Source organism: Schistocerca americana, chromosome 9, assembly GCF_021461395.2.
Source record: "Schistocerca americana isolate TAMUIC-IGC-003095 chromosome 9, iqSchAmer2.1, whole genome shotgun sequence".
NCBI classification, from domain to species: domain Eukaryota; kingdom Metazoa; phylum Arthropoda; class Insecta; order Orthoptera; family Acrididae; genus Schistocerca; species Schistocerca americana.
In genome coordinates this window covers 39,506,914-39,521,805 of record NC_060127.1, presented here as the reverse complement: position 1 = coordinate 39,521,805, position 14,892 = coordinate 39,506,914, and the positions used below count along the sequence as shown (strand labels likewise).

At 38.2% G+C, this 14,892-nt stretch overlaps 1 protein-coding gene across 1 annotated transcript in view; it reads right to left on the bottom strand.

The window, feature by feature from the left end:
* Positions 1-14,892, bottom strand: part of LOC124550601 (nuclear RNA export factor 1-like) — a 135,068-nt gene that overhangs the window by 101,546 nt on the left and 18,630 nt on the right. The window lies entirely within an intron of this gene.

The window sequence follows — 14,892 nt, the reverse complement described above, 5'->3', positions numbered from 1 at the left end:
GAAGAGTGTCATAATGTGTAATAGGCAGACATCTATCCAGACCATTATACAGGAATTCCAAACTGCAGCATGATCCACTGCAAGTACTATGACAGTTAGGCAGGAGGTGAGAAAACTTGGATTTCATGGTTGAGTGGCTGCTCAAAAGCCACACATCACACTGGTAAATACCAAACGACACCTCGCTTGGTGTAAGGAGCATTAACACTGGACGGTTGAACAGTGGAAAAACGTTGCGTGGAGTGACGAATCACGGTACACAATGTGGCGATCTGATGGCAGGGTGTGGGTATGGCGACTGCCCGGTGAACTTAAATCTGCGAGCGTGTGTAATGGCAACAGTAAAATTCCGAGGTGGTGGGGGGTTATGGTGTGGTCGTGTTTTTCATGGAGGGAGCTTGCAGCCCTTGTTTTGTGTGGCACTATCACAGCACAGGCGTACACTGATGTTTTAAGCATCTTCTTGCATCCCACTGTTGAAGAGCAATTCAGAGATGACAACTGCATCTTCCAACACAATTGAGCACCTGTTCATAATGCAAGGCCTGTGGCGGAGTGGTTACACGACAATAATATCCCAGTAATGGACTGGGCTGCACAGAGTCCTGACCTGCATCCTATAGAGCACCTTTGGAATGTTTTGGAATGCCGACTTCGTGAAGAATGGGCTGCCATTCCCCACGAAACCTTCCAGCAGCTGGTTGAACATATCCCTGCCAGAGTGGAAACTGCCATGAAGGCTAAGGGTGGGCCAACACCATACTGAATTCCAGCATTATTGATGGAGGGCGCCACGAACTTTTAAGTCATTTTCAGCCAGGTGTCTGGATACTTTTGATCACATAGTGTATTATGAAGAAATTCACAATATACTGAAACCTGGTAGTCAAGGAAGGCAGGATTCGCTTACGATTGTGGACGGGGTCGTAATCAGTTACTATTGGTTCCCTTTTGCAATTACACACACATTTATTTTAAAATGGTAATTCCAGACTAAGTAATAAATAAAGATATTATTAAGAAACAAGAAATGGAAAAAATGGTTTGTGCTCTTGATTTTTTTGGGCCGATATCATTAGCAAGGTGATCAAATTTTAGAGAACACTGTCACAGGGAACAAGACATGGATTTTTTACATGACTCCAGATCCTAAATGTCAGTCGAAAGAATGGCTTATAGAGGCATCACCAGTCAAAGCTGAGACCACACAGACAATCTCAACACGAAAGATTATAGCAACCATGTTTTGGGATGGACACAAGTCTAGTTAGTCAAATTTATGTGGCATGGGACAACAACAAATGCAACTGCATACTGCACTACCCTGACTATAATTCAATGTGCAGCACACGATAAGTGACATGGCTGGAGATTTTTTACTGCACAACAATGGAAGATGCCATTCTGCCATTCACAGTAAAAATCTGATCAGATCTTTTGGATACAAACTGACTGTCCACCCGATTTTCACCTGATCCACTACCTGAAGGAGTTTCTCGGTGGCACGCACTTCACAACAGATGACGAGGTGAAAGAAGCAATAAAGCCTGGTTATCTTCACAGGCAGCAGATGTCTACGATTTATGAGCACAAAAACTTTTAGAATGTTATGACAAATTTTTAAACAAATACAGAAACTGTAGAAAAATAATGTAAATAATTGTTTTAATATGTTTTAAAAGAAATGAAATGTATAAGGGGCATTCAAAAAGAAACGAGCTGGAGTCAGGAATGCGCAAACCAGTGACAGGAGGGTAATACCGTGCCATGTGTAACGAGGTGTGGTTCTGACCAGAGCATGGAAGTTCACAGTCTGTTGCTAGAGGGCACACGTGCACATCATGAGACTATACAGAGCTAGCAGCAGCAGCTGCATGCATAAATCGTCCAATGTTGCCAGTCGCATTGGTGTTCATTTTATGACAGTGGAAGGAGTAGGAGCAACGGACATTCACCGACAAATGTCACAAGTGTACAGTGAACACTGCATGTCCCTTGCAAGGGTCAAGGCATGGCACAAGCGCTTCATGGAAGAACAGGTGTCGTTAGCCAATGATGCACGGTCTGGAGCATCACACTGCATTACCATCGACCAGCTGGTGGATGCACTCATTAGCCAGGACCGCCGAGTGACAGTGAAAGCCATAGCCGTCATGGTTGGATCGAGTGTCTGAAGTGTTCACACCATTATGAAGGAACGACTCCATATGTGCAAAGTGTGTGCCCAATGGGTGCCCCACGGCCTTCAACCTTGCTACGAAGCACGTCAAATGGCCCACTGTCTTTTTCATCTGCAGTGCTATGCTCAGGAAGGGAATGTGTTCCTGGCATGAGTGGTGGCTGGAGATGAGTCATGGTGTCATCACTTCGAACCAGAATCAAAACGACAAAATCTCTAGTGGAAGTATCCAGGCCACCACCACCAAAAAAGTCAAGGCCATCCAAACAAGTGCAGGAAAGGTTATGCTGATGTTCTTCTTTGACCAAAATGGTCTCCTCCTGATTCACTTCCTGAAGCACGGGACAACAGTGAATGCCCAGTGTTACTCGCAAACCTTGAGCGCCCTTTGCCAAGCGATCAAATCAAAATGACCAGGCAATGTCACCCGTGGGGTCATTCCGCTCCATGATAATGCAAAGCCTCATACAGCCAACACAGTTGCGGCACTCCTGCAGAAATTCAAATGGGAAGTTTTTGGCCACACTCCATACAGTCTGGACCTCTGTTCCTATGATTAAGCCAGTCTTAGTCCCCTTAAAAAGGCTCTGAGGGGGCAAATGATTCACCTCCTACGACAACGTCCAGCTGTATGTGCGGAACTGGTTAACATCGCAGCCCCGGAAATTTTATGAGACAGCCATTCACCGCCTTGTGTCACAGTGGGACAAGTGTCTCAACAGCCAGGGTCAATGCATCTAACATATAAGTACTAGTTTCTGTAATTATGCCTCCGGATCGTTTCTTTTTGATCGCCCCTTATATAAAATAATTTCTCCTAGTGCCATAGAGAGTCTTAACCCCACACAGATAGTCCTGAAAATTTGTGCTTCTGAATTTTTAATACCTAAGATAATACTTGTTAAATTTAAAACAAAAATTGTGGGGTGCATGCAATAGATTACTAACAAGATATCCAAAATTATTTTAAAGATTATGTTTCCCTGAAATCTATTATTCAGGGAATAATTTATGTTTTGTTGCTTGCCATGATATAGTTAGTGTTGCCAAAGGATTTTTATTTCCCAGAGGAATTTGATCTTTAAAATTTCCTAGTACCATGTACTACAAAATTTCAATCTCGCTATAAATACTTGCTGAAAATTGAGCTACAGTGTCAGACTTACTGTCTTAAGCCTTGAATGGGCACAGCTCTGTATAAAGAGTGCCACTCATAAATAAAACTGTTTTGCACCATTACATTGTTGTTTCACGATTATGACCCCATACTTATTTCTTCATTATTGCTTTAGCTTACCCAGTGATAAATTGTGTTGCCATACATCGACATTAGCAGCAGCAGCAGTGTAAAATAAACAGCGAGCTAGGTGACAAAAAATTTATGTTCTGTGCAAGAAAATGATCCAGATTACAATCTTGCAGCACAATTTCACAATAAGGTTGTTGTCCATGAGATAATTAGAGATTTAATAAGCAGTTGGCTGGGATCTGAAGCAACTGCACTGCTTAATGCTTTAAGTTCATCATTACTGCGGGGTAACACCTGTCTGTGGCAGTAGAGTCATACAAGAAAGTTTATTTCATTATTATTTAATTGAACGCTGGTTTAGGTCACATTATGTAGGTCTCTTTTATTGCTGTTTAATTAAACTAAACAGTGGTTTTGGTCGTACATGTTTACCTTGGTAACATAAAGTTGGCTATTCTTTGTACACATGTACAGTACGCTCACATTATGAAAAATGGTGCATCTGTCTCAGGTTTAAAGTGCTAAGCTTCAGACTATGGTATTAAAGATGTTCGCTGTAAGCAATGGCAAGGTAGAATCAATGACAAACATATTGGTTAATTTGCGAGAGGGGCCAAACAGCAAGGTCATCGGTCCTATCGAATTAGGGAAGGATGGGGAAGGAAGTCGGCCGTACCCTTTCAAAGGCATCATTCCGGCATTTGCCTGAAGCGATTTAGGGAAATCACAGGAAACGTAATGGCCGGATGCAGGTTTGAACCTTCGTCCTCCCGAATGTGGGGAGTTACTGCATGTAAAACGAGTTACACGGTGTGTTTCATTCATATTCCACGATTATCCTGGCATTTTTTTCATTTATATTCCATAATCATACCGGCATTTTCCTGAAGCGTTTTAGGGAAATCACAGAAAACATAAATCAGGATTGTCGGATGCAGGTTTGAACTGTCTCATACCGTATGCGAGTGAGAAGCAGACTTACTGTGTGTAAAACACAGTGTGTTGCATTCATATTAACCGATAGTTCTATGATAAAGTGAAACCGCAGCTCTATCTCTAATCTGGTATTCTCACTAATGTCAACTTTGTCAGGATGTGTGCATGTGAACAGTGATAAGTACAAAAACATGGCTGCCAGTAGTCATAATGATGCGGTGTTCGTGCCAGGGAAATTATGTTCAAGGACAATTTGTACAAATCTTAGAATGACATGGATCATTACAACTCACAAGGAGAGGGATCTACTTTTAAAGAACCATCCATTTGGTGATGTAGCTTATGGTCCCAGGAATCACACACTGCAGTCATTCCACCTTGTTGGGCCCTAATCGGAGATTAGTCAACAAAATAATAATAATAATAATAATAATAATAATAATAATAACAATAACAATACCCTTTGAGGCCCAGGAAAAGAACAGGCCACCGGTATGTTCTGCCAGTTGTAAAAGGCGATGAAAAGAACAAACCACTAATAGGGCTAACCCCCCTTTTAGTGTGATTAGTTGGTTCAGGACAGAACTAATGAAGCCTCGGACAAGCGCTGTCATGGTCGGGGATGACGCTTGAACCCTATGCCCGTCCACAATGGTAACGACACTGCTAGCCACATGGAAAATGATTTAAATCCAAATAGAGGTGTTTTGCAGGATATGCTTCCTGCAACTACTCTAGAAGGAAAACAAAGACAGAGGATGAGATGGTCAGATGAAGTTAACCGACACCTCATGTTCTGTTATTACCAAGCAACAAACTTAGGAACCAACACAACTGGATACAGATCACAAGTATGCACAACATTTATTACCAGATGCCCAGAATTAAAATTTTTAACAGAACAACGACTAGCTGATCAGATTGGTGTAATAATAACAAATAACAGGATACCCCAGTCAGAATTAGAAAACATCAAACAACAAGTACAACAAATACTGGAACAAAATAATGTTCAATCAGAAGAAGAAGAAAATAGAGTAATGGACTCAAACATCCCAGAGCAAACAAACAAAGAACAACACGCATCAATTAAACAATCAGAGGAAAACGAAATCTTGAGACAGCCACCAGAACAAGCACAAATAGAACACGAAGTGGCACACATGTTAGACATAGAAGAAAAATTTCAGCTGACATATATAGAATACAAAGACACAAATACAGACATTAGACCAATCTTGCATAGACCACCAAATAGCCCACAAGTCGAAACAACAATAACAACTATCAACACAATCATACATAACAAAATAAATGAAAATACAACTATGGAAGAGTTACAACTACTGGTTTATGTAGGTGCACTCACTACACTAGCTATACACACTAGGCAGAGATCAGAACCAACCAACACACAGAAAAAACCCACAAAACCAGCATGGCAACACAGGCTACAGATCAGAATAGAAAAACTGAGAAAAGACATCGGACAGCTAACACAATTTATAAGAAATGAAATATAAGACAAAAAATGAAAAAGGTTAGGTAAAATCTCACAACAAGAAGCGATAGAGCAATTAGATGAAAAGAAGCAGAAATTACAAGCATTGGCCAAACGACTTAGAAGATACAAAAAAAAAAGTGAAAATAGAAGCAAACAAAACCAAACATTCAACACAAACCAAAAGAAATTTTACCAGACAATAGATAACACACACATTAAAATAGACAATCCACCAAACATAACAGACATGGAACACTTCTGGAGCAACATATGGTCAAACCCGGTACAACATAACAGACATGCACGGTGGATACAAGCAGAAACAGACTCATACAAGATGATACCACAAATGCCTGAAGTGATAATTTTGCAACATGAAGTCACCCGAGCAATTAATTCTACACACAATTGGAAAGCCCCTGGAAACGATAAAATAGCAAATTTCTGGCTAAAGAAGTTCATCTCAACACATTCACATCTAACTAAATTATTTAACAATTACATTGCAGGCCCATACACATTCCCTGATACACTTACACATGGAATAACTTATCTGAAACCTAAAGTTCAAACAGACACAGCAAACCCAGCAAAATATCGCCCCATAACATGCCTACCAACAATATACAAAATATTAACTTCAGTCATTACACAGAGATTAATGACACATACAACACAGAACAAAATTATAAATGAAGAACAAAAAGGCTATTGCAAAGGGGCACGAGGATGTAAAGAGCAACTGATAATAGATGCAGAGGTGACATACCAAGCTAAAACCAAACAAAGGTCGCTACACTACGCATACATTGATTACCAAAAAGCTTTTGATAGTGTACCCCACTCATGGTTACTACAAATATTGGAAATATACAAAGTAGATCCTAAATTGATACAGTTCCTAAACATAGTAATGAAAAATTGGAAAACCACACTTAATATTCAAACAAATTCAAATAATATCACATCACAGCCAATACAGATTAAGCGTGGAATATACCAAGGAGACTCATTAAGTCCTTTCTGGTTCTGCCTTGCTCTGAACCCACTATCCAACATGCTAAATAATACAAATTATGGATATAATATTTCTGGAACATACCCACACAAAACCATACATTTGCTATACGTGGATGATCTAAAACTACTGGCAGCAACAAAACAACAACTCAACCAATTACTAAAGATAACAGAAGTATTCAGCAATGATATAAATATGGCTTTTGGAACAGACAAATGTAAGAAAAATAGCATAGTCAAGGGAAAACACACTAAACAAGAAGATTACATATTGGATAACTACAGTGACTGCATAGAAGCGATGGAAAAAACAGATCCCTAAAAATATCTAGGATACAGACAAAAAATAGGAATAGATAATGCAAATATTAAAGAAGAACTAAAAGAAAAATATAGACAAAGACTAACAAAAATACTGAAAACAGAATTGACAGCAAGAAACAAGACAAAAGCTATAAATACTTATGCTATACCAATATTGACCTACTCATTTGGAGTAGTGAAATGGAGTATAACACAGACCTAGACGCACTCAATACACTTACACGATCACAATGCCACAAATATAGAATACATCACATACATTCAGCAACAGATTCACATTAGGCAGAAAGGAAGGAGGAAGGGGATTTATCGACATAAAAAAACCTACATTTTTCTACCTACAGGTAGAAAATTTAAGAAAATTCTTTCAAGAACGAGCAGAAACTAGCAAAATACACAAAGCAATCACTCATATAAATACATCGGCTACACCATTGCAATTTCATAACCACTTCTACAACCCTTTAGATCACATAACATCAACAGATACGAAGAAAGTAAATTGGAAAAAGAAAACACTACATGGCAAGCACCCGTATCATCTAACACAGCCACACATCGATCAAGACGCATCCAACGCATTGCTAAGAAAAGGCAATATATACAGTGAAACAGAAGGATTCATGATTGCAATACAGGATCAAACAATAAACACCAGATATTACAGCAAGCATATTATTAAAGATCCCAATACCACAACAGATAAATGCAGACTTTGCAAACAACAAATAGAAACAGTAGACCACATCACAAGCGGATATACAATACTAGCAAATACAGAATACCTCAGAAGACATGACAATGTAGCAAAATTAATACATCAACAACTTTCCATACAACATAAACTAATAAAACAACACGTTCCCACATACAAGTATGCACCACAAAATGTACTGGAGATTGATGAATACAAATTATACTGGAACAGAACCATTATAACAGATAAAACACCACCACATAACAAACCTGACATCATACTCACCAATAAAAAGAAGAAATTAACACAACTAATTGAAATATCCATACCCAATACAACAAGTATACAGACGAAAACAGGAGAAAAAATTGAAAAATACATCCAACTGGCTGAGGAAGTCAAGAACATGTGGCATCAGAATAAAGTTGACATTATACCAATTATACTATCAACTACAGGAGTCATACCACACAATATCCACCAGTACATCAATGCAATTCAGCTACATCCAAATGTATATATACAACTACAGAAATCTGTAATTATTGATCACGTGCTGCTCTACAGCTTTAAATAAGAAATATTCTGCAGGTTGGTTGGGCAGTATAATGGCTAAAGTAGTCTTCATGCACTACAGGTTGTGAATTCATATCTTGTCAAGTGCTTTAAAAATTTTAATTTTTATATCTCTATCAAAATGACTCTGATCATTATTTTTATTAAATTAATTGGTTTAAATGTATTTTTTTTATATCTAGTCCTTTGTCACATCACTTTAATAATCATATGAACTTTTTCACTTGCACTCACTTTCCTTCGTATCGTCCTCATTCCATTCTGAATTTCTGTGCATGCGAATTTATTTTCATCTATCTATCATAATACTTAAAACACATCAACAAAAACAATCAATTGTTGATGAAATTATTTAATTGGATAGATAAAAAATCTACTCACCAAATGGCGGCAGCACACACGCATAAAAGACTGTTGTGATGAGCAAGCTTTTGAAGCCAATGGTTGTATAGATACATAAGGAAAAGCCCCAACACGCTACGACAAAAGTTAAAAACCAATGATAATAAACACTAGCGCGACCACTGTAAATGTCGGAAAAGATGTATTTTGCTATGCCGGAAGGCAAATGACAAATAATGGAAATTTCATTCAAATTTTTTTTGTCAATTATTTAATAGACTCCATCTTTAGTTCTTGTAGGGAGAAGACGTATTCTTGTGAGAAGTGAATAGTCATCATCATCATCAGTTATCTGCTATATTAGCAGGTCCTTTGCCTCTCCATTTTCTGCGATCCATTGCTTCCTTCTTAAGGCTGCTGTATGTTGTACCGTCCATCATGTCATCCAGTATCTGGAATCTCTTCCTTCCTCGCTTCCTTTTCCCTTCTACATAACCTTCTAAAACTGTTTTTATCAGTCCGTCATTCTTTCTTAATATATGCCCAATCCAATTTCTTTTTCTTCTCTTTATTACATCTAGTAACTGCCGTTTCTCTCCCACTCTTCTCAGTACCTCTTCATTTTTTACTCTGTCCATCCAACTTATTCCTTCCATCTTCCGCCATGTCCAGATCTCAAAAGCCTCCAGCCTTTCTCTGTCTTTTTTCCTCATAGTCCATGTTTCAGCGCCATATAGAAGAACACTCCATACAAGACATTTTATGAGTCTCTTTCTGAGTTCTCTGTCCATACCGCTGCAGAAGATTCTCCTTTTCTTATAAAACGCCTCTTTTGCCATAGCTATCCTTGTTTTAATTTCTGTGGTGCACTTCCATTCGGTGTCTATCCTGCTTCCAAGATACTTAAAATTTTGCACCTGTTCTAGTTTTTCTCCATTCAGCACAATTTTTAGTTCCTTATTTCCTCCTATTGCCAATACTTTTGTTTTATTTGTGTTAATTTTCATTCCATATTTTTTTCCGTTAGTTGCAATGGTGTCCACCAAATCCTGTAATTCTTTTTCCCCTGTGGCTAGAAGGACCATGTCATCAGCAAATCTCAAGCACCCTACTCTTCTTCCTCCAATTTCTACTCCTTTGTCATCTAATGAGCATTGGTCAATCATATTTTCCAAGTACAGGTTGAAAAGAGTAGGTGATAAACAGCATCCTTGTCTTACTCCTTTCCCTAGTCTGATCCAGTTTGTACTTTCTCCTCTCACTTTAACTGAAACTTTTTGATTAAGGTACAATGAGTTTATAAGTCTTCTGGTTTTCCAGTCCACTCTCTTTTCCCTCATAATAGTCGCCAGCTTGTCCCAAACCACATTGTCAAATGCCTTTTCTAAATCGATGAAGCACATATATAGGTCTCTTCCTTTTTCAATAAACCTTTCTCCTAAGATTCGTAGGAGCCCTATTGCATCTCTGGTGCCCGTATTCCGTCTAAAGCCAAACTGCTCCTCGCCGAGATTCTCCTCTATTACTTTTTCAAGTCTTTTATTAATTATTCTTAACATCACTTTGGCTGCATGTGAAATGAGGCTGATTGTCCTGTGCTCGCTGCATTTCTTGGTTCCTTGTTTTTTCGGCAATGGAATCATTACTGTTGTCAAAAAGTCCTCAGGCCATTCACCACTGTCATATATTTTATTACATAACCTCAATATTTCTCTTATTCCATTGTGGTTCAAGCATTTTAGTATTTCTCCCGGTATTGTATCTGTACCTACTGCTTTGCCATTTTTCATTGCAGCAATAGCAGACTTTACTTCTTCCATTGTGATGGTCGGTCCTTTCTCTTCATCACTTACACTGTTGTGTGATTCAAGTTCCAAAGTTTCTGGTTTGCTATTTGTGTCATATAGCTCTTTTATATATTCTTCCCATCTCTGGAGGACTTCGTCATGATCTTTATACACTACCTCTTCGTCTTTACTCAAAATTTCCATAGTAGCACGTCCTGCTCTGTTTTGTTCCCATGTCATAGTCTTTACTCTGTTGTATAGTAAGTCGTATCTTCCTTTCCTGTCCAGTTCTTCAATTTCATCACATTCCTCTTTTAGCCATTTTTTCCTAGCCTGCTCTGTTTCTCTTCGCAGTTCGTTATTTAACCTTCGGTATATCTTTCTTGCATCTTCAGTGTTCTTGTTTTTCAATTTTCTTCTCTCCTCCATCTTGGAAATCATTTCTTGTGTGACCCATGGTTTTTTTGACCTTTTCCCTTTTACATATCCTATATTTTGCTGTCCTGCTTTAATGATTCCTTCTTTCAGCATATTCCAGTACTCGTTGGCATTATCAGGTGCTTCTTTGTCTCGTAATGTGTTTAGAAAGTCCCGAGACAGCATTTCTGTAATTTGTTCTTTGTTGGACCTTATCTTCTCTAGATCCCATTTCTTCACCATTGTCGCCTTTTTCAGTTTTTTCATTCTTATTTCTATTTCTGCCATAAGTAAGTTGTGGTCACTATTAATATCTGCACCTGGTAATGTGTGCACCTTCTTGATTCCATTCCTGTATCTTTCTTCTACCAGTATAAAATCGATTTGGTTTCTATATTTATCCCCTGGTGATTTCCAAGTGTAGAGCCTCCTCTTATGGTTCTTGAACCATGTGTTTGCCACTATCAGCTGCCTTTCCCTGCAGAAGTCAATTAACCATTCACCTCTGTCATTTCTCTTTCCAAGACCATGACTGCCTACTATGTTTCCCTCTTTCCCTTCTCCCACAATGGCGTTCCAGTCTCCCATTACTATTTTGCAGCATTTTTTATTTTCGTCCATTATTCTCTCTATTACATTGTACGTTTCCTCTACAATTTGGTCATCATGTTCTGAAGTTGGGATATACACCTGGACAATCAGTAAATCTTTTTGTGCTCCTTTCAGCCTTACACCAATAACCCGGTCATTTGCATAGTCTACATATTCCACACATTTAGCCAATTCCTTTGTCATAATCATTCCTACTCCATTAATTCCTTTTACTTCTCCTCCTGAGTAGTAGAATACATATTCATCTGACTGCAACTCTCCATGTCCATTCCATCTTACTTCAGCAACTCCTACGAGGTCCATATGATTCTTTTCCATCTCTCTTTTAAGGTTTTCTAGTTTTCCTGCTTGTAGCAGAGTTCTGACATTCCAGGTACCAATTCTCGTTTTGATTTTTTGCCTCCTTTCAAGTTGTCCCCCCCCGGAGATCCGAATGGGGGACTATTTTACCTCCGGACACTGATTTAACATGAGAGGAAGCCATTTTTTGTGCATAAAATGGAGACTGCATTATGCAGGGAAGATAATCTGCGGTGGTATTCCGTTGCCTTCCGCAGTTCTGGAGGCCGCCCCTAACATGGGATACAGACGCCTTTTGCAGCCGCCCGCTCCGGGTCAGACGCTGCATGAGAAGTATAGGTTGGAAAATGAAAGACCCCTAGCCCTCGAAACCTAATAGCATCAGGGTCGGAAAAGAACAAGAGCTGGCCGAGAGTGGCCAGATAGGAAAGATAAGAGTGAGGAGCCTGGCATAAGTAAGTGGAAGCAATGCCAGGACTCAGCTCGGGGCCCCGTGGTCGCCAGCCACGTATCACTAGGTGTGACTCCCCGAGGTGTGAGTAGTAAACATTTTATTATCTGAATAATAATTTTTATGAAAATATGAAGTGTGAGGATTCTTATTAGTGCAAAACCACGTAAGTTTTCATTTCCTTCCGCGCATTATGCTAATGTCATGTCACTGTAGCTGCCTGCATCTGAAGAGGAAGTCCAATAAAAATCATTGGCACCTGACGTAACAAATTTAAAACAAATTCTTGTAGCACTATCAACAAAATGACACAGATGAAGGTTTAAACAAAAGAAGGGATTGTAAGTAAAATGAAATTCAAGCAAACCGAGAAGTAGATATAATGAATGTAACAACATGAATGAAAATATAGGATGATAAAATGTAGAAATTAAATCGATGTTAATCGATAAAAATATTCAAAATCACATGAACAAAGACTCCAAGTGGAAGAATAATGATGCAAAGAAAAGTGTGAGCAAATTGAAAAGTTAATAGAGTGATTAAATGTTGGGCCAAAGAAACAGAAATTAAAAAAAAATTACATTTAGAACAATTAACTGAATAAAAATAATGACCAAGGTCATTTTGACAGATTTAAAACCATTCAAAGCACTTTCTACTGTTAACTTAATAGTCTTAAGAATAATAATTATGCTGGAAATGTGCTGGCACTGCACAAAGAGTGCAACAATAGTGAGTTCACTCGGGTATGTGAGACTTAGCAAATTTACCCACAGCAACACACACTTCAGTCAGGCAGGCTTCTGATTTTTCATATACACAAAAATCTGTAACATATAATATTGGATTATTACATGATAGTTCTTTGAGCCCTGAAGTTATACACCACCTCTTCTTCTTTGGTGACAATGTTACAGTGTCCAGTTTGCTCTGCTTAAATTTCTTGCTTCTCACGAAGTATTACAGGACCCGTAATGCAGATAGATAGGTCAGGTGAAACAAGAAACTAGAAAGTGAAATTGACTTCATGCTATAAGAACTACTATATTTCGTGTTATTAGTTAACTCAATAGAAATCCACATCCTCCCTCTCTTACGGATGGGAAAACACAGACAGCACAAGATCGATGAACATCCGCTAGTAGTTTTTACATACATAAGAAAATTAATGTTTCTCATTTTTTCTCACTAGCTCCAGGGACTGGATTGCTGCTAGCATACTCAGTTTTAATCTTAACTGTAAACTACTTAGGTAAATGAATGGATAAATATAGACAGAAAAAAATAAAACATGCGCCCCTATAGGTAAACTTACATAAGGCCCAACACAACTTAACGAGATTTGAACATACAGCCTTTTGCACATGAAGAGAGTATCTTTACCATGACACTATGCAACCAGCCAGAAGAACATTCCTCATTTAAAGCTGTAGAGCACCAATGACATTCTGTGGTTTTTTTTTTTTATTATCCACAAACAAGGGCCCCCAGGGTGAATGGCTGCACGGTGTTATACCTTAGACCTTCAATGACATCACTGTATAGATGGTTTTAAAAAGTCAGTCCCACTGCTGGGGACCTCTCCTTGTTAGATAAGGGTCCTGAAGATGTTCCCAAACGTAAATTTGCTCCACCACTTGTTGATAATTATGTCAACGTGAATACATTAATTGTTTCTGCAAGGAAATAATGTTAAGTTGTGCTCCTTACCACAGTTTACATGAATTTATGTGATAGTGTGATGTCAAAAATGTTAATGGGCATCCTTAACACTGTTTGCTCTCTGTAGCAGGTGACAATAAAATTACTTTTATATTGTGATGAATCACAGATTAAATTTTGAGGTTATTATTTCAAAAATTGATATTGCAATACTTCTTAATAGAAACAATTTTGACCTTTTAAATTTTTATTTTTGAGAGGTTTCACATTAAAGTTTCATTAACTCGCCTAGAAAGTATATGTGTAAGTCAATAATAACCCGTGCAGAGTGCATTCAGTTTACAAGTCAACATTGTTAAGTGCCCATTGTCATATTTTTAAGAATGAAATTCGGCACAGAATTTGCAGCTTTAAAAAATATTATTACACTAGAAATATTTGTAAACAATGATGTACCTGAATAAAAAGAAATCACAATGGATGTACTTGAAATATCTCGCTTATGATATTTTATTGAAAGCTTATGCATAACTTCTCGAAACAACTGACTCATCCCTTACCACTGTCCACAGACGGGCTTTTCAATTGTGTTTGATTTTATGTACTGTGCAATAACTTTTAATTTAAGTATTTCTTGGTTTTTATAAAAACATGGTAAGGAATACTGCTTAAATTCTGCTTCAGCTAATTAGAATACTACTTATTACCGACAATGCTTTGTAAGTAAGTGGCAAATAGCATTCTGGATTATGAATAGCACAGTCACAGAACCGCAACCTACTAGTGCTCGGTGGAAGCCTTTCTGATGCCTCTTGGAACAAAAATTAATATTT